The 24,543-nt window shown below is 42.5% G+C and overlaps 1 protein-coding gene and 1 long non-coding RNA gene across 3 annotated transcripts in view; one reads left to right on the forward strand and one right to left on the reverse strand.

Annotated features, from left to right (window-relative positions):
* CALCB (calcitonin related polypeptide beta) overlaps positions 1-24,543 on the forward strand; it is a 165,105-nt gene that overhangs the window by 48,600 nt on the left and 91,962 nt on the right. The window lies entirely within an intron of this gene.
* On the reverse strand, positions 15,126-17,097 carry LOC101038148 (uncharacterized). The gene is made up of 3 exons (XR_012518102.1): positions 17,037-17,097; positions 15,901-15,995; positions 15,126-15,179 (listed from the first exon to the last, which is right to left on the reverse strand). It is a non-coding gene; the product is annotated as an uncharacterized LOC101038148 (long non-coding RNA).

The following is a 24,543-nucleotide window of genomic DNA, read 5'->3' on the forward strand; positions in this document are numbered from 1 at the left end:
CTTTGTGAAACTGGAAAATAGTGACAAAATACTGAAAGGCTATTTCCTCAATTCTTTGTTAGTCACAATGTACCAGCTATAGACATGATACACTTTTAAAGGCTTAATAGCCATTTTTAACATTTTCTTTATTATTTCTTGAGTCTAGGCAATCAAGAAAACAGTAAATTAAGCTCTGATTGGTGGTATTTATAACTTCTGGGATGTAAGTATTCCTACCATGATTAAGTTCAAGTTACCAAATGTGCATTACTGAATGAAGGTTGGGAAGAGATGTGACTAGCACACCATTATATAATGTTTCCACCATACATACACAATAGATGTAAATAACCTTAACAGCCCAGATAAAAGTGACAAGTGGTACAATAAATAGGAAGTGACAAGTTTGGCGTGTTTATTACCTTATTTTTACATTTAATTCAGTTATAAGTTTTTATAATTTAATTTTATTAATGGCTCAATGGTGTTTAATAAAATGCCTCAACATTTCTAAAAACTTAACAATTAGCTCTCAAAAGCCAGTGTGAGCCAGTTCCAAATGCCACTGCCTACTGCTTTTAAGACAATCTTCTATAACCCAATAAGCTTCAGAAGCTTATGGAAGAACATTTCATAACCAGATAGCATGACAGTTGGCACCAAAATTCTTCTCTTTGTCTATTCCTGCGCAGAAGATAATTATTTATAAATGACATGATCTGGAGGTGTAAGGCTAGGTTTAGTTTGTTACTTAGCCCCCAAATATCACATTTGACGCCTTCTCTCATCCACCCTTCAGCATCTCTGCAAATTCATGGGATAAAGCACAGTCTTGAAGGAAAACGGAAAAGAAAATAAAGGATCATTTTTGAACATAGTGAAAGAAATGTGATTCTCCATTTGGTCCCCTGCCTCCCCACCACCCCCAAGCATTTATTTATACACAAATGCTAACTTTTGTTTATAGCTCTTGAAGCTCACCTTCAGCCCATGGTACTAATCAACCCCTTGAGTCAACACCTTCTTTTTTTTTGCTGGCTAGAGCAGAGTTACTCACCAGTGGCTCTCCTATCAGGCCTACCACTCCTACCCGAAGTGGTCAGTTAGTGAGGGAACTAGAACAAGAACTCAAATCGTAGGCTCTTTGCCCCACGTTAAGTTGCGTACATACATGCATACATGCACGTGCATACACATGCACAGCCATGCACATGTATACACTCACTCATACTCACAGAGGCTTGTCTGTCTTCTGGCTTCCAGAAGCTTTGTTTCCCCTTCATGGTTGAGTCGTGGGTCCAACCAAGGCTACTAAGTGAAGATGAAGTTCCTTCAGCTGTAACTGTGGCTCTGCAGGTGCCTGGAAGGCTTGTGAGTGGGGGAATCCTGTCTCACACTGAGGCCTCAGCTCTATCCCTTCCCACTTTGAGGTTCAGAAATACCCAAAACTGAGATTTCCACTGCCCTCTGTCCTAGTTTCTCAGGGGAGGGTCAGTCAGCTCTAGGGAAAAGAGAAGAAGGATCTGCAAGGGACCTGGGGAGACTTCCACCTCCCCCACAAAGTGAGGGAATCACTGAAAAACAAACCCTTTAAAGAATCAGAAAAAGATAGAGGTCATTCTCATTCATAACAACTGAGTTCCCAATATAATCCCAGGTTTTGAAGGGTTTTTTCTTGAAATCTTCCTAAGGAAAGAAATCTTGCAATTCCTGTAAGCAGCTTGTTCTTTCTCTGTCTGACCTCATTCTTTCCAGCTTCAGAATCAGTTCTGCTATCTGTTGATGGGCCTTTTGATGGTTGTGTGATGGCATCCTCTGTTTTGATATATCTCCAAGATTAGGACAGCGTCACCTTTTACATCAGCACCTGCACAGAGAACATTATCAAGATGACAGGACAATATAAAAATAGCTATGACCAGACAGGCCCCAGACCTGTGATGGAGATAACAGATCAGAAGATCATGATGATAGTAGCTGACAGGTCCAAAAATATGAGAGATGGGCAAATATCCAGACAAGTTTTATTCTATATCCTGCCACTATTTCTACAGACTATGAGATAGAGGGGAGCTTGATGATCATATGGTTCCAATTTCCCCATTTTATAGAAAAGAATGCTGAGACCTAGTGAGGACTGGCCTGCCTAAGGCCACACAGGGAGGCCTAAAGCAGAGAGAAGGAATAAAAAATCAAGGTCCTGGGCACCTAACTCTCAACTTAGGCCCATTGTGTTTTCCCTGTATTATACTGCTACATATTCTGGTGGTGGTGTCGCTTGAGAATCAATGGCTGCTTAGCTCAGGCCATCAGTGCTCAGGCATAATCAGTGTGGGCTGTGGCTGATCACACCTGTCTATCCAACCTCCTCAGTCCCCCTCTCCTGGGAACCTCAGAAATCTGAGCAAAGACTGGGTGTCCTAGTACCGGTGATCTAATTCTATTTCCAAAGGCAACATGGTCTCAGCAGAGACACAGGAAGAGACGAATTGCTGCAGTCCATCTTTGGTACCCTATTGAGTTAGTGACTCAGCAGCTAGAATCAGTCTCTTTGCTTGGGGGAATGATAGTGCCCAGATTTCAACTAAAGTGATTCTCAGGAGTTTGCTCTGGCAAGCATACCAGCATTTCTCCAAAAGGAGACTTCTCATTCTGGTTCCAGAGTTGACTTTGGGGGATCCTGGGACCTCATGTTTCCTTTCTAGGGAATGAACATCTGTCTGCTGGTTTAGCCCTCTAAGATGATTCTTGATTTTGATTTTTTTTTTCTGTACCTTGATTCAGCATATTGGCCTAAGACCCCTTTTTCTGTCACTGGAAACTTTTTGATCCCTGACCTTCTCTCTTTCCAAGCTCAGTGAACAATTTTCTAAGTTTTCCTCACTGTACAGTCTCAAACAAGCTCACTTAAGTTGGCTTGTATAGGGGATCTATGCATTGTTTCTTTAAGTAAAACATAGCTATTTAGTTATTAGCATCCCCAAATGCTGAGTAGTGTGTGAGGTATCCTGGAGACCACAAGGAAAAAAACCAACAACTCCTGCCTTTAAAATACCTTCAAGGAGAACTACAACCACTGCTCAAAGAGATAAGAGAGGACACAAAGAGATGTAAAAACATTCTGTGCTCATGGTTAGAAAGAATCAATATCGTGAAAATGGCCATATTGCCAAAAGTAATTTATAGATTCAGTGCTATCCCCATCAAGCTACCATTGACTTTCTTCACAGAACTGGAATAAAATCACCTTTAACTTCATATGGAATCAAAAAAAGAGCCTGCATAGCCAAGACAATCCTAAGCAAACAAAAAACAAAAACAAAAAAAACCCACAAAACAACAACAAAAAAACAAACCTGGAGACATCATGCTACCTGACTTCAAACTGTACTACAAGCTTATAGTAATCAAAACAGCATGGTACTGGTACCAGAACAGAGATACAGACCAATGGAACAGAAGAGAGGCCTCAGAAATGACACCACACATCTACAACCACCTGATCTTTGACAAACCTGACAAAAACAAACAATGGGGAAAGAATTCCCTGTTTAATAAATGATTTTGGGAAAACTGGGTAGCCATATGCAGAAAGCTGAAACCGGATCCCTTCCTTACACCTTATATAAAAATTAACAAGATTAACAAGATGGATTAAAGATGGAAACATAAGACCAAACATCACAAAATCCCTAGAAGAAAATCTAGGCAATACTATTCAGGACATAGGCATGGGCAAGGACTTCATGACTAAAACACCAAAAGCAATGGCAACAAAAGCCAAAATAGACAAATGGGATCAAATTAAACTTAGCTTCTGCACAGCAAAAGAAACTATCGTTAGAGTGAACTGGCAACCAACAGAATGGGAAAGAATTTTTGCAATCTACCCATCTGACAAAAAGCTAATATCCAGAATCTACAAAGAACTTAAACAAATTTACAAGAAAAAAACAACCCCATCAAAAAGTGGGCAAAGGATATGAACAGATACTTCTCAAAAGAAGGCATTTATGCAGCCAACAAACATATTAAAAAAAACTCATAATCACTGGTCATTAGAGAAATGCAAATCAAAACCACAATGAGATACCATCTCACATCAGTTAGAATGGTGATCATTAAAAAATCAGGAGACAACAGATGCTGGAGAGGATGTGGAGAAATAGGAATACTTTGACACTGTTGGTGGGAGTGTAAATTAGTTCAACCATTGTGGAAGACAGTGTGATGATTCCTCAAGGATTTAGAAATAGAAATACCATTTGACCCAGAGATCCCATTACTGGGTATATACCCAAAAGATTGTAAATCATGCTATTATAAAGACACATGCACACATATGTTTATTGCGGCACTGTTCACAATAGCAAAGACTTGGAACCAACCCAAATGCCCATCAATGAGAGACTAGATAAAGAAAATGTGGCACATATACTATTGAATACTATGCAACCATAAAAAAGGATGAGTTCATGTCCTTTGCAGGGACATAGATAAAGCTGGAAACCATCATTCTCAGCAAACTGACATGAGAACAGAAAACCAAACACTGCACGTTCTCACTGATAAATGGGGTTCTCACATGGACACAGGGAGGGGAACATCACACACTGGGGTCTGTCAGGGGGTAGGGGGTTAGGGGAGGGATAGCATTGGGAGAAATACCTAATGTAGATGACAGGGCGATGGATGCAGCAAACCACCATGGCATGTGTATAATTATGTAACAAATTTGCACGCTCTGCACATGTATCCCAGAACTTAAAGTATAATTAAAAAAAGGAAAAAAATACCTAGAATATATAAGAGGAGATGGAGATGTTAACCAATTATAGTATCGTGTCTTCAGGGCTATAGTTGAAGTCACCTATAATCAAAGTGCTGTAAACCTTGTTACTCAAAGTGTGGTCTTCAAACCAGTAGCATTGGCATCATGGGGGAGTTTGTAGGAGTTGCCATCTTTGGCCCCAGCCCAAACCTATTGATTAGAATCAGAATTTTAACATAATGTATGCATAAATCACATGGGGGTGATAATGCTGCTGGTGTGTTGGTCCCAGTTTGAGAAATGAGGTTGTAGAGCACAAAGGAAGGGACAGTTCTGCCTAGCTGAGGGAAGGGCTAAGGGTTACATTGAAAGAACCATGGAAGTGGTGACATATACACTGGGTGAGAAAGAGTGGATAAGACTGTTCTGAGCAAATGCAGGGAGAAGACAAATAGATGGGCAGTCCAGGCAGAGGAAATAACACAAATAAAGGCACAGGAGCATGAAAAGTGTATTTGGGGAATGATAAGCAGTAGTAATATTGGACAAATAGATGAAGATGATGTTGAAAATACAGGCTGGGACCATATTGTGAAAATTTTTTTATGCTATGTCAAGGACTGTAAGCAACAGGAATTCAAGAAGTTCTTTGAGTAGAGGAAAAGCAAGATTATATCCCTCTTGTTTAAATGAAGAGGGAAGACTAAATGGGAGAAAGTCAGACAACATCAAGAAGCCTGGAGGAGCTTATTGCAATAATCTAGGCATGAAATGAATAAAGGTTAGAACTAAGGAAATGGCAGTGGGGATGTATGTCATTTTAAGCTGCTATGTTTGTGGTGATTTGTTATGCAGCAATAGATAACTAACACAAATTTCAGTTCTTGGAAGTGGGATGATGCTGTAACAAATACCTAAAAATGTAGGAGCAGTTGTGTAACCAGAAATTAGGCAATTGCTGGAAGAATGTTGAAAACCAGGTATGAGAAAGTTTAAATTACCTTGAACAGATTGTTAGTAAAAATCTGAATATTAAGAACACAGCTGGGAATTAACATGGAAGGTTTAGGTAAAGGAAATGGATGAGGCTGAATTATTTGATCACTCTTGGGAATCAGATGAGCTCAGCACCACTTGAGCTGAAGCCACACCTGCCCTTCAGGCAGGCTCAGCAATCTTTAACAGCTCCCAGATCTGGTGTATGTAACATTGCCTTCTGGTTTCTATAGGGTTCTATGGAGTTGTCTTTGCATACCCTGGGCCCAACCTTCAAGAGACCAAAGGACAAATAGCTTTAGTAATTCTGCCCAGACTTGGTATTATTGCATCTCGTTTTGAAATCCTCAGCCCTGGCTGCTGCATATTCTACCATCTCCAGAAACCCAGTCATTGGCGACTAAGGAGGCAGCTCTCTAGCAAAGCTGGTCTTCCTCATGAAGCTCTGGGAGGATTCTGGCTACCACACTGGAACTGTGTGGCATCCAACTGTTACCTTACAAGCTTGTTTCTTACCCAGTTTTAAAGCTCCACATCCATCATGGGACTTTCAGTAACTTCTTGTTTCTGGATAGAAGGACTACTAGTTCTCATCTGCAGTGGGGAGGCAATGGTCATTGGACTTCCATCCAATGACTGATCAGCTCATTCAGGTTACCTCTTACTTCCTCAGTTGCTTTGTTTACCTGGCAGAATCCTGTGGATTTTAAAATACTCAATGTGATATCATTTCCCAGGAAATCTTTTCTATCTGGGTCAGGATAGGCCACAGCTTCTTGTGACTACTGCAAGGATAGCATTTATCACGTTGCTCTCTAATTGCCTCCTTCATGTGATGAATATTTTTTGAGCACTTATACTTGCTGCTACATTGTTTTGATAGAGAGCAACAGAAATGCAGCCCTTGTGTGAATGTCTGAGAATAGACATCTACCTCAGCCTCGCAAAGTGCTGGGATTATAGGCATGAGCCACCATGCTCATCTGGGAAATAAAAATTTAAACCCACAATCAGATACTGCTACAGAATCATAAGAGTGGCTAAAATTAAAAAGACTTGAAAATACCAATTATTTGCAAGGGTGTGTAGAGCAAGTTGAATGACCACATGGTTCTGCTGGGAGGGTAAAATGGCATAGCCATTTGAAAACAGTTTAGTTATATGCATGTTTACCATACTACTTCTAGATATTTATCCAAGAGAACTCAACTAGAAAGACTAGTACATAAATGCTCATAAGAGTATCATTTATAATAAACCAAACCTAGGAATGTTTTAAGTATTCATCCAACAAACCTAGGAACATTTTAAGTATTCATCTAACAGTGAAATACTACTTAACTCTCTTCCTCTAATCCTTGAGAACTGGTACTTGGTTAATCCAGCAAGTAATTATATAATGATACATGCAACAATATAAATAAGTCTCATGAACATCATGTGAGTGAAAGGAGCTAGATACAAGAGAATACATTCTATTTATCTATGTATGTATGTATCTATCTATCTGTCTATAATCTACTTATCTAATCCATCTTTCTATCTATCTATGTAAAAGTTACTCCACAGTGATGGAAATCAGGTCACTGATTTCATAGAACAGAGGTTTAGGAGAACTTGACTTCAAAGTGGCATGAAGAATATTCTTGAACAATGGAAATATTTGATACTTTTCTTGTGGTGATAGTTACATGGACTATATGGTACACATTTTCTTGCAAAACTCATTGAAATATAATTAAAAATATAATTTTATGTGACTTAATTTTTACCTATGATAGTTGACTTTAAAAGTAAGAGGAAAAGAGAAATACGTGATATAAATTTTTTTTCAATGCAAGGGATAATTCACAGAAACAAAATACTACTTAGAAACTTTATTACCTTCTCTTAGTTTTTTCAAGATCAACTACCTAGGCAAAAATAACATTATAAATAATATAATTAATTACTTTAATCACATATATATGTAGATAGATATAGATGTTAATTTTTACCACAGGAAACATACTTTTTTCATTGTATCTTTAAAACATTCACAGGAAAAAGTCACATTATAAGAATTGTAGAAAATCTCACTGGACACAGTGCTTCGTGCCTGTAATCTTAGCTACTTGGGAGGCTGAGGCAGGAGGATCATTTGAGCCCAGGAAGTCAGGGCTGCAGTGAGCCATGATGATACCATTGCACTCTGCGGTGGGCAATAGATTGAGACCCTGTCTAAAACACAAATGCACACATACACCACCACCACCAATAACAACAACAAAAAGAAAATCTCAATAAATTTCCCAAGTAAAAAATTATAGAGATTACTTTATCAAACCCCAGTGCAAAAAACTTAGAACTGAATAACTAAAGTATAATTCTAAACGCTATTTTAAAATTTTAAATATTATTCTAAATAGTTCTTGAGTCAAAGTGAAAGTCAAAACAAAAATTATAGAGTAATTTGAAAATGAGACCTTTATGTCTCAAAGCATGGCATATTGTTAAAGATTAACTCAGAGAACAAAATTATATAGTTTCATAATTTACTTTTTAACTTAACAAATATTTATTGAGGACCTAATTGCTCTATGAATTTTTCTAGGCTCTACAGGTATAGCCCAAGATATATGTAACTTTCCTCATAGAGTTACATGCCAGAGGAAGGACACAGACAAAAAGAAAAACCGTTGTATTTGTATATAATATTTTGGAAGTAATAAGTTCTATGAATAACAACAAATCTTGATACAGTGGGTAGAGAGTGAACAGAGAAGAAATGCTATTTTGTATATGGTGGTCAGAAAAGCTTTCTTTGAGAAAGTGAAGTTTTGGCAGAGTTCTGAAGGAAATGAGAGATTCAGTTATGCGGACATTTAGGAAACAATGTTCCAGGCCCAGAAAATACTGAGTGCAAAGACTTTCAGGAAGCTGGAATTAGAGCAAGCAATGGGTTAACTGACAAGAAGAGAGGGCAAATAAATGATGGTGAAGTGAGATCAGGTAGTGCTTCTTAGATTATTATAAGAAACTTTTACTCAGTGGATTGGGGAGGTTTGAAAGGTTTTGAGCAGAGAATAGAAATGATATGAATTATGATTTAAAAGAATCACTCCAGAATAGTTCATATAGCAAAAAGCGTAAAAACAGGGGGATCAGTTGAGAGCTTACTATAAAAATACAGGTAAGACGTGATGGAGACTTGGATCAGGATGGCATCAGTAGGCATGGAGAAAAATGCTCATATATAAGTATTCAAGAAAAGGAGAATATAAGCAATTTTGTAGTTCAACTAAAAAATCTAGAAAGAGGCCAGCTGTATTAGTCAATTCTCATGCTACCATAAATAACTGCCTGAGACTGGATAACTTATAAAGAAAAGAGGTTTAATTGACTCACAGTTCTATATGGCTGAGGAGGACTCAGAAATCTTACAATCATGGTGGAAAGAGAAATAAACACATCTTGCTTCACGTGGTGGCAGAAGAGAGAAGTGCCAAGCAAAGGGGGAAAAGCCCTTTATAAAACCATCAGATCTCATGAGAACTCACTATCACAAGAGGAGCATGGAGGTAAATGCCCCCGTAATTCAATTACCTCCCACCGAGTCCCTCCCACAATGTGTGGGGATTATGGGATTACAATTCAAGATGAGATTCAGGTAGGGACACAGCCATACCATATTATTCCATCCCCAGCCCCTCCCAAATCTCACATCCTCACATTTCAAAACCCAGTTGTGCCTTTCTAACAGTCCCCCAATGTCTTAGCTTATTCTACCATTATGGGATTACAGTTCAAGATGAGATTTGGGTGGGGACACAAAGCCAAACCATATCAGTAGCTAAACAAAATTTTGAACAATAATTGGGTAAAAGGGTGTGGAAGAAATTAGTAAACTGGAAGCCAGAAATATAGTGAAGTTAAATAAATAAATAAACTTTGGGAACTTCAATAAAATAAAAACTGTTTAAGTGAATAAAGAAAAGAGAATACTGTTACACTACTTCCAGAATGAAAAAGAGGCTATAACCTCAAATATGAAGATTTAAATTTGTTGATTGGCAACAGGTCCTTTGAGGGGAAATTAGGATTAGATAAGGGTCCTTATGGGGAGGAAAGGCAGGATGGGTAAAGGCAAACCTGCATGAAGGAGGAGTACATGGATAACCTCTGAGGCTGGAGACCAGGGCACCCTCTGAAAATAAATCTCAGTTTTTCTCTTTGACATGCACAGGGCTCTAATTCCAAAACAAGGGATCAATTCTTAGGCATAATTCCAAAGGTAAAATTTTACCATGTGGAAATTATGCCAAACGCCCTCAAATGTGCTGCTGAAATATTCTCAACTCCAAAGCAAAATATATAATCAAAATGTGCAACATTGTTGGCCATTCCGAATGGGTTAAGTGTCAATGATAAGAAATCAATTTAAAAAAATCTATTCAGCTGCATATTTTCTGAAATGTCTAATGTTGTCACCATGTTTTGAACAAAAACTAATCAGTTCTTAGTTTCTCAGGATAATGGCATAGGGGAGAGGTAGAAGGTAATAAGTGGTAAGGATAAAAAAATTAAGCAAAGAAGAGGGCTAGGGTATGTTGTTAGTCGGGGTGAGGTACAATTTTAGAAAGAATGGTCAGGACAGGTGACATTTGAGAAATAATTAGAGGAGATGAGGGCAGTGGATGAAGAGTGTTCTTCACAGAGTATGAGTGGTGGTTGAGTGCTGGGAGGTAGAAGTTGAGGAATAGTGAGAGGGGAGCTGTGTGCGGTGGCTCATGCCTGTAATCCCAGCACTTTGGGAGACTGAGGTGGGCAGAGCATGAGGTCAAGAAATTGAGACTCTCCTGGCCAACATGGTGAAACCCCGTCTCTATGAAAAATACAAAAATTAGCTGGGCATGGTGGTGCATGCCTGGTGACAGAGTGAGACTCCATCTCAAAAATAAAAATAAAAATAAATAAATAAATAAGTAAGAGGGCCAGTGTGTAGGAGAGTAAGAGATGAGGCCAGGCAGGTAATGGGAGTAGTGATGAGAGGAAAGAAAGGGAAGATCAACTTGGCCTGAAATGCTTTGGGTGTTTGCTTATGAGATGGGGAGTCACTGGGGTGTTTTGAACATAAGACAGACATGATGTAATCTACGTATTACAGTCACAGTGGGTTACTGTGTTGAGTACAGACTGAAGGAGAGAAAAGTGCATAATTCTATGTGGTCCTGAGAAAAATAGAGTCAGTGGGTAGAAGGAGCTGACTTTTCTAACCAATAGCTAGCTAGCTAACTAACTAACTAACTAACCCTAATTAGCTGACTACCACCAGTGAAACTGGCTGCCAAGTCACCTTGAGAGTTATATTCAGCAGCTTGTCACTGGTGGTACCACAGGATGCTATTGTTGTTGATGCTGAATAATTTCTACCTTGAATAAGGAGGACATGAAACTCTATGACATTCTGGATTCCTTCCAATACTAAGAGTCCTTGATTCTATAGCATGCACCCCCTCAATCTGCCCTAGCTAGAATGGAAGCTCCATGAGCACAGGGAGTTTTGTTTGCTCTGTTCAGTTCATTGCTCTGTTCCCAGTGCCTGGAATAGTGCTGGACCTTGAGTAAGACGTTTTTTAAACCTCACAGAACAAATAAGTTGGGTTGAATGGCATTGATGACCTTTCTAGGTTGGCCAGTCTGTGATCACTATTTTAGGCTCTGAGTCATTGTTTCTAAAGCAGGCTAAGGAGTGGACAAAGGGGTCCTTATGGGGAGGAATGGCAGGGATGGGTAAAGGAAAACATGCATGAAAGAGGAGTGTATGGGTAACCTCTGAGGCTGGAGACCAGGGCACTCTCTGAAAATAAGTATCAAGTGTTCTCTTTGACATGCACAGAACTCCAATTCCAATAGGGGATGCTTCACTTGAAACTGAGGGTACAAGACACTAGGGGTCCATCACAGGCATGTTTTCTTTGTGCCAAGTGAGTCAGCTTGGTCAACAAAGTGCTCACAGGCCCCTGAAGCTCTACCTTGGAAAAACAGCATGAACAGCAGCAGAGAGTCCATTGAAAATACATTTTTAATTTTGATAGAGTTTACAAATGTCAGCATTGACATTTCTTTAAACAAATAGTTTCTTCAAGGCACAGCATTACGTCCCCAGATGCCCAAAAGGAAGTGATTTCATGTCCCCCTGAGGTTTAGCAGAGCCACCAGTGTCAACAGGATGGCTGACAGGGCCTAGATTTGCTACCAAATAAGCCAGTGAGACATGCTGTCAGATTTATGGTTACATAATCAAGTATTTAAAAAGATGCACAATAGGTAACTGCATTGAGCTTGCTCTACATTTAGCAATAGTTCCTTTCAAACAAAGAAGATAGTTTTCGGTATCAATAAGGATGCCAATATGTTTGTGTTCCATGGAGGTTTTCCTACAAATTGTTTTCATTACACATTAAAAGGAGTTCAGCTTCATTGTGATCTAGGAGGAAGAAAATAACAGCTAGAATTTAGTTACTGGTTAATTGTCAGACTCAACATCTATTATCTCACTGTTTATGGTAAGGCTTGGAGGTAGGTACTATTGTAGCCCTCAGTTTACAGATGGAGAAACTAAGGCTAGGAGAGAATTAAGTGACCAGTTCATGATCATATAGCTAGCAAAGGGCAAATACAGTTTTTTAAATCAAGTCTTTGCACTTAATTCAGAGGTACATAACATAGTAATGTATACTCTAAAATGATAGTGTTGTTACCTTTCAAATGCAAATGCTAGAATAATCACAATTATAATGGCAAAAAGCAGTGTTTTAAATAAACAGGATCTATCTTTCTTGGTCCGATGATATCAGGGTTACAAGGGGAGACTGAAAAAAGAGAGAGATGAATCCAAATTCTAGCATTTTAGCTATTGGAACTCAGTGTTCTTTTTCCAGACACTGGTGTGGGTACCTTCCCTTATGGATTTTTTTAAACCACATGGTCTCAGGGAGGCTTAGAGTGTGAACTACACCCCTGTAATAACCAGTCATTCATCTTCCCATCCCATAATACAAGGGCATTCACCTTCTTGAGTCATTTAGCTGCTCAGGCTTGAAGGTTTCTGCGGCGCCTGCCGAAGCCTTCAGAACCCACATTGGTGGGCACGAAGTTGTTCTTCACCATGCCCCCAGATCTGCTCAGCAAGCCTGCCAGCCGATGAGTCACACAGGTGGCAGTGTCACAGGCTCTCTTCTGGGCAGTGGTTCTGATTTGCAGGATGAGAAATAAGAGAAGACCTGTGAGTGAGAGGCTGGGAGAGGAGTCAGTCCCATGGGACCTTCATGGTAAAGTTGCTGTTCTGAAAGGCACTAATTAACTTTAAGTGTTTCTCCTAAATACAACGATCAGAGCAGAAAATCACAAGGCCATTAGGGAAAATGCCATGATCACTCCCCATAGATGTTCTCAGGGGTGTCAGAAAACCGAAAGGTGACTCTGGCTGACTGGCTATGGACTATGGAGCAATTAACAGCCAATCTTTCCTGTGTAAACTAACTCAAAATCAAAGCAGAGGCTTATGAGACTAGAGTGAATTATGGCCCCACACCCAGCCCCATTCACAAGGACTATAAAATTGATACCACAGTCATGGGCACCAACTACCCCTTCTTAGGAAAATAAAAAAATTCCTCAGTCTTACCTGGAAGAGGAGCCGAGTTTGCAGCATCAAGTCCTAGAGGTGCTTACCTGCTCCCTAGGACTCCTGCTCTTGCTGCTTGAGCTCGGTTAGAGGAACCACCCACCATAACCTGTGTCCAGCTACCCCAGGGTTAAGGCTATTTCTAAGGATAGGTCTTAGACACTATGAAGCCTGGGACATACACCAGAGCAATAATTACCACAGCTTAGATCTTTTTGGAAAAATAATTTTATTCCTTAAATAATCAGCACATTCAGAAGCAGGACAGAGGAGCTCTCATGAAATCTCTGGGGGACTCAAAGCAGCCCTCATTTTCTGATGTTTTCCTGGGTGATTCTCTTCCAGCCTGTGAGTCCTGCTTTCTTTCCTCCCATCTGAAGTTTGAGACATCCTCTACCTCAAGGAAAGCCACTAATACCAGCCCAAAGAGCCACCAGAGAGGAACCAAACCACATGCATCAAGTTATAGGAAGGAAGCAAGAAGGAAAATTAGAAAGGAGAGGGAGGAGTTTAGTTGGGTTCCTGGGGCATGCCAACGTGAGGGTGATGGTCTCTCTCCAAGCTGTTGTACACATCCCTTTTCTTGCCAGGTGCTCCAGCCCCAACTGCAGTTTTGGGGAATGTGTGAAACTTGCTGAAGTCCTGCGAGTATGTGCTCAGCATGCAAGTACTCAGCTTACTGCACCGCTTAGATCTGGGGCTGCAGGGAAAAAACATGCCAGACAGTACCATGAACCTGCCCCCATGGAGAGTCACTTAGAAGATTAGACCAGGCAAGGGACTCTTCGAGTAGGAGCAGGAGGGGCACACAGGAGGGCAGCTCGCTTTTCCTTCATTAGGAGAGCTCAGGGGTTCAGTGGGCCAGGGCAGTGCAGGGAAGTACTGGATGGGGAAGCATAATCTTTTCTGGCATTCTACGTGCTGTTCAGTCCTTCATGCTTGACAGAGGGGTTCTCAGGGCAGATGCAGGGCACACATTCCTCTGCCTGGGCAGTGCCTGGGGCTGGTCTCTGCTCAGGCTCAAGGTGCACAGGGATGTGGATCTGGGGAAGGGTGTTCTCCCTGGCATCCTGACAACATGCACATTTCCACAGATAGCATACATTTAAAGGCTCAAACCTACCTCAGACACTGCTCTACCTGTCCCCATCCCCTGCAAGGGCCTCACCTTCACCTTGCAAATGTGACATGAAGGCTCCTTGCAGGTGTGAAAGAATGTCATATGCAAATTAACAAGGTGGATCCAAATTTCTAAAATCTCCTGAGATATACTATGTCTATACCTGACTTCACCCTCACCAGTCTTAACTCTTCCCAATACTGGGAAGTCTCCGAGTACTGCAAGAGCAATTCCCACAGTGAGCAATTTCACACCTCCCCATTTCCTTTCCTAAGAACTTTCAGAAATGGAGCTGTTTAATGTGTCTAACCACAGTTCCTCCAGCTGCACTGGAACCTCTATCTCCCTTGGAGCTTGAGAACAGCTGGGTCCAGGTCTCGGTGAACAATGCAGCCTGTTGGATTCCTGGCCAGTGCTTTCTTTCCTACCTCTTGGGATCTACCTTCCTGGGTATGCTGGGGGAAGGGAAGGCCCTGTGCTGGGCGCTTGGGGAGCCTCACCTGGAGCCCTTTGTCTCCTGCTCCTGCTCCTGCTCCAGCTCACTGGTCTTCATCTGCACATAGTCCTGCAGTGCAGCCAGCAGGAGGCGCCCTTTCTCCTCACTGAGTGTGGCTAGGTCTGGGCTTCTGTCCAGGGCGGAACTAGGGAAGCAAACAGTGCAGGCTGTGAGCCCACCTCCCCAGGATGAGCAGCCAGGCTTCCTGGTCTTTGCTTCTTCCCCTGAGGATGTGTCCACTGGGAGTTCCAGGGAACAGGGCACGAGGCCAGTGTCCTCCCCAGGACCCAGGCACTGGAGTGGCCTCCAAGCAGTGGTATGCTGGAGCTAGTTTCTATAGACTTGTCAAAGCTGATGGTTAAATTTTCAAGAACTTGGCAAAGCTGAGTGCAGCTATTATTAAAAATTAAATGCTAAAACTTAACCATTAGTGCTGAACCTGAAAACAGTTTTAGTTTAATAAATTTATATGTGGGTGAGAAATAGAGCAACAGGTAAAATATCAGATTTAACAATAACAAATTTATTGGCAAACTATTTAACAGAATAGTATGCAATTCATTTCTCAAATCATGGCTGAATAGGGTAAATAGAATGGCTACACATAAAAGTTTGGAAAAAAGCAACAAAAGCATTTTGTGAGACTCAATGGGCTATATGAAATTTATAATAAAGAGTATTGTCTAAATATTTATTACTACTTATAAATTGTGTAACGCACATCTTTATATCAGAAAAAAATATGTATGTGCATGAGTACATATATTACCCTGGCCCCCTGTTGGTTTTTAAGCATTCAGCACATCACACTTAAGAGGCATGGAATTCTCTGATTCCATTGCGCTTCTGGCTTCAGGCTGTCTTACCTGAATGGTGCTGCCTGAAGGCTGCCTGCCTGGAACAGCACCAAGATGCCGAGAGCCAAGAAGGGGGAGAACTTTTGGAAGCCCATGACACCTCTCTGCAAGGGAAGAATGAAATAAACCACCTGTGCCAGTTCAAAGTTCTAGGAGCCCACAGACCTTGGCTCCTATCCTGCTTTTCTATCTTGCCTCTATCGCCCTGGCTTTGTGGCTTCAGACTGGTCATGATATTTCTTTTATTCTTTGTTTCCTCATCAGCACAGTGGACTCCTGGGAGGTTCAATGGGCCTGTGGCATGCACAGTTTGACAGAGCTGGAGGAGCAACCCTAGCGTGAGAACTAAATGGGAGAGATCTCAGTCCTGCCCTTTTCCCCAAAGCGACACACATGCATATAGACCTATTAGCCAGGTCTCTGTGGAGGACACACTCCCAGGCCCCTGTCACAGAAGCTGCTCTCGTAAGGAAACCCAGAGCTGTCCTCTTGTGGGGCGTTTGCATACACCTGGGTGGGAGAGAGAGGGGAGATCTGTCGAGAGGGATTATCTCTGCTATTGGAATCTGAGAAATAGAAGAATCCCTTAGTGCTCAGCCGCTCCGCCGCTCCACCTGCTGGCACCTCAGTGCCCTGCAGTAACCAAATTTAATTGGTACCCAAGACTTTCTCTCTTTGCTCCCAGGAGCCTGTGACGGGCTTGCAGTTTAGGGCTGCTTGTCCCTCAGTCGTTGTGCGCTTTGTCACCCGTTCGCGCTGTTCCAGGTTCTGAACCAATTTCCCTGGGACTGCTAGGCGCCAGACGCGATCCCTGAACGCACCGTCTGCGGAAAGTTACTCTTACGTCCTGCTCTGTGCGCGGTCCCTGGGGAGCCTGAGTGTCCCAAGACTGGCCCAAGCCTGTGTGCAGGGGGAGAGAATAAGGCTGGAGTCCGCAGCCGAGCAGGAAGAGCGAACCAGGGGACTGAGAGTGTCCGATACTACCTAGGGTAGGAGCCTGGTAGAAATCGCAGACTAACAGAGACTGTCTGATGAAGAGACTAATGGAGAGAGAGAGAGAAAGCAGGGGAGAGAGAGAGAAATTGGCTAATGGAGGGAGAGGGAGAGAGAAAGATAAACACCTGAGCTAGAATCTCGGGGCTCACCTGGAGGGAGGTGGCTTGGATCGGAGGCAGCGGCGGCGGCGGCGTCCAGTCAGAGCCCTGTGGAAGCGGTGGCGACACTTGGGCTGAGCAGTGGCTCTGATGCCTCCCAGCGCCAGCGACCGCTCTTATTCCCATCGCTGTAGATCGGGAGGGTTCCGCCAGTGTACACTGCAACCAATGGGCGGAGGGGTCCTTTGCCCAAGTTGGGTTGCGTCACCCCCGTGCTTCCAGAACCTGTGGGATCCAGCAGGACAATCCCACTTGTATTTGCATTGAGGTCATTGATGGAAATGGGGGGCGGGAGGGAGGCGGAAAGGGTGGGGATGGCGGGGCATCAACGAGAAACGCTCTTAAAGTGAGCGGGAATTTGAGGGCAGTTTGACGTCATGGTGAATTTCATCTCTCTGTCGGGCTTGGTTTTGAACTCGCGACCCACTCCACCCCTGGTTGTGTGATTTGGCGGGAAGGGTCCAGGATTGTAGACTCTCCCAACTCTGACCCCAGACCCCTGCCCAAGTGAGACTTGAAAGTTAATACCCCTAAGGGTGGAGTTTGGACCCAACCAGGCTGACTCCAGAAGCTGATATCACCCACAGAGGCCCAGGGCTCGTGGGAAACAAGAGATGGAGCTGAGACCAAGAAGTCTGTTAGGAATTCAATTCCAGTTGAGCCAATTCCGGATTGTGTGATCATGGGCAAGTAACTTCACATAGGCTTTATGCACTCATCTTTGAATGGAGACCACAGCCTCATTTTGAAGGAATGTTGTGAGAAATAGCCCAGTGCCTGGGCCCCAGCTAGGCAGGGATCTAAAAGAGTTTCCTGGTACGCTTAAGGGATTCCCTAAGATCTCCATGGATACTTTGCGAATCCTCATCTCTCCGGACTGTCTGAAATCACAGTGGGCTCTACCGGGGTACTGTTCAGATCCATTACATGTCTGAGGAGGGAGCCAATGACTAGCTGGGCCTGAGGGGTGAGTTGCAAGGGACAGGTGCATAAGCCTCCATCCAGACCTCTGGCCCTCCCCCTTCCTACCCTTCCATCCATCACCTGCCTGAGCCGTTTGTACAGCTGCCTCTTTGCTTCCGGCTGCCGTTTGCCAAGATGTCCCAGCGACATTCTGTTCCGGCTCTGCACCCCTCGCCCCCGCCCCACCCCACTTCAGTCCTCCGCTAAAGAGCAGGCAGACTTGACAGTGCTGTAGGGTCCCTGCCTAAACCCTGAGGTTCACACACACACTCACTTTCGCTCACACTCGTTTACACACAAGCAAACCCATTACTGTCTACCAAGATGTGCCACTCTGAATCACACACACACACACACACACACACACCACACCACACACACCACACACACACACACACACACACACACACAGACACACAGATGATGGCGCACAAGAGTATCCTTAGGGGTTCATTCAAACGTGTCCCAAGCCTGCTTCCGAGTCTCTTGGGCAGTCGCATTCACACAAGCGCACGACGATGACCTGCTTGGATCAAACCTACACACTCACGAGCGTCACACCCAATTACAGGTGACCTCGACAACTCTCACACCCCGCACAACCGGGTTTCAACCACTCCGCCTGAGCGTACAGCTCCGGGCGCGCCCCGAGCGGCAGTGGTGGGGACTGTGGCACCTTCCCACAGCGTCCAGAGTGGCGAGAACGAAGCTTTTCAGCGTCCCCAAGATCTCCTGGTGTGAGCGCGCAGCGCGCGATCTGCAGCAGCTGGTCCGGGCGCCGCCTGTGCGGTGAGCGCAGTAGCGGCATCCCAGGGCTGTGGGGGGAGGCAAGGACCCTTGAGGTTCTTTGAAGCAGAGCAGAAATTAGCCCTTAAGTGTACGGTGAGTGGCGCGAGTCACGGAACTCCAGGTACCCGGGTCGAGTCCGCACCATCGTCCTCAATCCCCAGAAGCTTCGACATTTCCTAGGACCACACCCCTGTCTCGCGGTACATCTTTTTCCCCTCGGGGGTTGGTGGCCTCCGTAGTCAAGGAGGCAGCGGCAACGCCTAACTTCCAAGATGCCCTTAATTGAATCTCTTCCTTCTTAACTACTGCGAAGGAATAACACCTGGGGCTGGGGGCGGCTTGTCTGAGACTCGCTCTCCTCAGGCCCCGCCGGCAGGGCGGCCACAGGATCCAGGATTGGAACTGGGGCTCACCCGTGCGCTTCAGGCGCACAGCGCCGAAACGCGAGCTGCTTGTGGAGCAGGGCCCGGGACTGCGGATCTTGGGTACTGTGAGCCCTGGATCCTGAAGGAAGACACCCCCTGCTAAGACCCAGTCTGGAGCTTTGGAGTTTTCAGCAGTTTGGCTCGAAGCCCTGGCCTGGGTTTTCCGTACAGAGCTGTGTGAAGAGTTGCGAAGGCCACAGTGCGAGGACTAAGTGGGGTGTAGTGCTTGGGCCGCTGCCACCGGGGCTGTAGCAGGAGAGTGTTTGCGCTCAGCTACCACATACTTCAGCGGAAATGACTTTTTACAAAACTAGAGGTTTCTAACATAAAGGGAGGGGAACATCACACACTGGGGTCTGCTGGGGGGTGGAGGACTAGGGGAGCGATAGCAGGGGATGGGGAGGTTGGGGAGGGATAACAGGAGAGATACCTAATGTAGGTCACGGGAGTGGGGGGGTAGGGGATGGAGACAGCACACCACCATATACCTATGTAACAATCCTGCAAGATCTGCACATGTACACCAGAACTCAAAGTATGTGTCCTCTTGAAACCGTTTCTGTGTGTGTCTGTGATGTGTTTTCCTACACAGAGAGCTCATAGCTTTCGCCCTTGCCACGGTGACCCCAAAATGGAAGACTGTAGACGCAGATTTTGTGGTCATGTCACTTTGCGGGATCGCAATTCTACTGCTGACTGTCGCGTGTGTCTTCAGCCCTCAGAATAGACACGCACTCCCCACTATCAAATCTTTGGCAGCTACAAATCAAAGAAAGGCTGGTGCCGTGGGGGCTAACCAGAAGCTGCGTCCAGAAGGCGCTAGTGTAGCCCTGAGCAGTTTGAAGGCTGAAAGTCTGTCTCTTGAGGATGGGAGGGATTGTCATTAATTCACCTCTTAAGCACTCCTTGAGTTTGTAGGCAGTGTCTGGCGCCTTGCTGGGGGCAGAAAGCTTTTCGTTTGTTTGTTTGTTTTTTGTTTTTGTTTCAAAGTGATTTTCTCCAGCAATTAGCACCATGGGCATCTACAGGCATCCTAGTAGACGCTCCACCGAAGTTAAATGAATGAAAATTCATTCTTGCAAATTCACCAGTTTCACAAGGTAGCTTGCAGAAAATTTGGACCTAGTCAAAGCAGCATTTTGCTTTGTTTTCGGAAATCCGCGAAGTGTTCAGCCAGACTCCTCCCATTTTATTTGTCACAGCAAATCGGTTCCCAGGTAGAATTTTTCAGAAATGAGGCAGGGAAATAAGGATTTCATCTGGGATTCTCTCTAAACACTGGGATCTCCTGATGCGAAATGTGAAGCCATTCTCTGAGCCCATCCCTGATTTACTGAGCGAGCCGAAGGAAGCTTAGAGCTTCCCCTGAGCAGATCACTTAGATTTTGTCCCTCTATTTCTGGAACTTCTCTGAGTTTCAGTACTAAACAGAGCATGGTCTGACGGAAGTCACTAAGAAAAATACTGATTTTAAAATAGTTGACTATTTGATCATTGATTTTACTGTCTTATTTCCTAACTTTAAAATCTGGAAATCAGGGTCACTTTTGAAGCAAACATTTTTTCACTTTTGAAAAAAATATTTTTACAACACTCCAATAATGTCTAACTTAATGTTTGTTCCCATTCGTTTAGATTATATTCCTGTACTTTTTGCTTTAGAAATAACAAAAAGATGAAGTCTGGTTGAAAATTCTTATGTGAATTTCCATGTGATAAAAAAGTCATACCTAAAGGCTTGAGTTCAGAGCTCAAGTTGAATTTATTGCTGCTGTACAAAGAACAGGTTTCCTTTATAACATAGACTTGACCACAAAATCACAGCAGTAGCAACAGCACCACCAGTAACAGTAACACAACAGCCCACAACACACACATTTTCTTCAGCCTGGTAGAAATGTAGAGCTGTCAAACTAACTAGAAAATCCCAACTGAAAATCCATGGTACTGTTTAAAGAAGGGCAGAAATTAAAGTTTTCCATCATCGTGTTTACTGGAGAACATGCCAAGAAAAGTAGTTGCTTCTGATCATTTTCCTAAGACATTTTTAGAGTGCAGTAAAGCTGCTTCTGGGGGCGGGGAGTACAGAAATGACTGCCAAAGAGACAGCAAGATTCACAGTAACCAAGATACAGAAACAGCCTACGTGTCCACTGATGAATGAATACTTTTTAATGGTCAGAAAAGTTCCTTTTTAATTTTTTATTGAGATATAACTCACAGCAGTGTGCACAAAATTTAAATGAACAGCTTGATGAACTTTTATATGTGTAAGTACACATTAACACTACCCACATCAAGATGTCAAACATTTCTAGCACCCAATTGTTCTTTTTGCCCCTCTGAGTTGATAGGCCCCCTCCTGCAAGGGTAACCACATTCTTTTTTTTTTTTAAGTTATTGTTGATTTAATTTCTTTTTTTTAAAATGTATATTTTATTGCACTTTAGGCTCTGGGGTACATGTGCAGAACATGCAGGAATGTTGCATAGGTACCTACATGGCATTGTGGTTTGCTGCCTCCATCCCCCTATCATCTATATTTACCATTTCTCCCCATGTTATCCCTCCCCAACCTCCCTACCCACCACTTTCCCTCCCCTATTCACCTCCAACACACCCCAGTGTGTGATGCTCCCCTCCCTGTGTCCATGTGTTCTCATTGTTCAACACCTGCCTATGAGTAAGAACATGCAGTGTTTGATTTTCTGTTCTTGTGTCAGTTTGCTGAGAACGATGATTTCCAGATTCATCCATGTACCTGCAAAGGACACAAAGGATGAATGAATTTTTAAAGAAAATGTGGGGTATGTTTATTACACACACACAATGGTATATTATTCCATTCAGCAATATTTTTCAGAAGAAGGAAATGTAATTTGTGTCAACATAGCTGAACTTGGAGGATATTATGCCACCTGAAATCAGCCAGGTACAGAAAGACACATAATACATGATCTCACTTATATGTGGAATCTCAAAAAACAAGTCGAACTGAGTAATAAAGGGTAAAATGATCATTATTTTGGGCTGGGGTTGGGAGTAAAGGAGAAATACTAGTCAAAGGATACAACCTTTCAGTTATAAGATGAGTAAGTCCTGGAGACCTAACATACAGCATGGTGACTACAATTAACATATGCTTGAAATTTGCTAAGAGAGTAGATCTCAAGAGCTCTAAGCTTGCACACACACACACACATACACACACACATACAAAGGAAACTGTGAGGTAATGATATGTTCATTAACTTGATTGTTGGCAATCATTTCACAAAGTATACATGTATCAAGATATCACAGTGAATACCTTAAAAAATAAAAACCTTTATTATGGAAATAAAAATGAACAACAACAACAACAAAAAAGAGAGTGAGAGACAGCTGAAATTCCCCAGTGGGAATTTTGCTGCGGACTTTAGAATAGGTGCATTTGTATAAACATTTGAGAGGATATCAATGTTTTATTAATAACCTAGATATAGAATTATCTAAAAGATGTTGCATGTGCAGTAAGTATGACAAGTCATATAAAGCCATATTAAATTGAAACAAAGCAAAAATATTGTAAATGTTAAAACTACCATCAACTAAGTTCCATCCATGTGCCAGGCACTGTGCATATATCATCTTTCTTACTCTCAAAAGTTTAATAAGATAGATATTTTTATCTCTGTTGTATATGCAAGGGAATAGTAAGAGTATTTGGCTTTAATTAATTATATTTTCCAGGCTCCTTTTGAGGACCTGAAATACTAGAACATGGCTTATCTGTCTGCATATCAGGTAAAAAGTCTGGTCCCCTGGATCCAGGCACTGACTCAGAGGAAGATATGGGCATGTCTGCCTGCTTCAGGGCTAATGTGATTTGTAGCGAGAGATTCAATGAGCAGGCATAAATCATTTACAATTCCGGGAGCAATATTTGGGAACTTTGACATTTTTGCAACAGGAAAATAAATGTTGGTGGCACCACTTAAGTAAATTGCGAAAGAATAAAATCCAAATCAGATTTATAACAATATTCATAAGATAAAATTTTAAAACACTTGAGTTCAAACAAACAAAAATCCAAATGAGTTAACTTCCTATATTTAGCATCATGCATTACTTCATCTTGTCTGAAATTGTGGTAGATTTTATAGAATGTTCTATTTTGCCCATGAATGTTGGGGGTGAGATGAGAAGGGAAGGGGGTTAGTGGAAAGAGCGCTTGGAGTCAGGAGTTAGGGTTCTAATTCTTACCCCTAACCCAAAGGGTATGGCTTTGAGAAAATCATTTGGGCCTCTGTTTCCACATCTGATATATGAACTTTTATGGGATTAAGGGATTCCAAAATTCCATTTTAATTCTGACATTCTATAAATATGCTGTAAACTTTAGGCTGTTTTTATAGTACTTTCCAATAACACCAGGTCACCTGCTACTTGGTTTCTTCCACTTGCCCTGGCAGGTACCATTGTCTTCTAATAATACATAAGAGGAGTTCAACATGAAGGAGAAAGGATATGTCGTTCTTCGGAGTGACACAGTTCTTTGGAGGCACTGTTTCCCTACCTAAATATGAGGGATAAATGATTTTCAGAAGAGACAGGAGAACAAGGGAACAAATGTCCTGAACCTTGTCTCCTTGTCAAAAAAAAACATGTACTGGTTTCTTTTGAAAAGAGACAGAAAGCATGCCAGCTAAACTGGGAGCGCTAAGTTCTCCTATGCTTTGTAAAAATGAATCTGCAACAAACTCCTGGTCTTTATCTGGATGCCCATCTTTCTGCAAGTTGTTAGCAGAAGCTTTGCAATGTGGCTACTTGGTGAGTTCACATACAGCCCAATGCATAGTTCTGATGGAGCCTGAAAATCAGTTCTGAAAGATTCTCCTCAGAGGATGCCTCTGAAGTGAGAGGCCTGAACAAAGAAACTAACCTTCAAGTAGGTCCAGCCAATATTTTAACAAATATTCAATTCATAATTTGTTTGGAAGGTAAATCAATTGATTATGCATAGAGAAATGTATTATGTTAAGGAGTACATACAATAAATACATAAAATACATTTGTTTAGAGGGGTTATAAAATTATTATATGACAATAAATGTTTGGAAATATTCTGTATTAGTAGAAATAGAATGAACCAAAAAAGTATATTTTTTAAAATATATGAGGAGCAGGTGAAAGAAGGAAGTGTAGGACTATTTATATCTTTGTTACCAGATAAGCAAAGAAAAAGTATGGCTAGTTAACTGGAGTTAGTGAAGAGAGACCCCACCAGCTTTCCTAACTAGGCTCTCTTCTTGTGTTAATGACATTTTGTCCACAAATTC

Source organism: Saimiri boliviensis, chromosome 6 (assembly GCF_048565385.1).
Source record: "Saimiri boliviensis isolate mSaiBol1 chromosome 6, mSaiBol1.pri, whole genome shotgun sequence".
In the NCBI taxonomy this organism is placed as follows: domain Eukaryota; kingdom Metazoa; phylum Chordata; class Mammalia; order Primates; family Cebidae; genus Saimiri; species Saimiri boliviensis.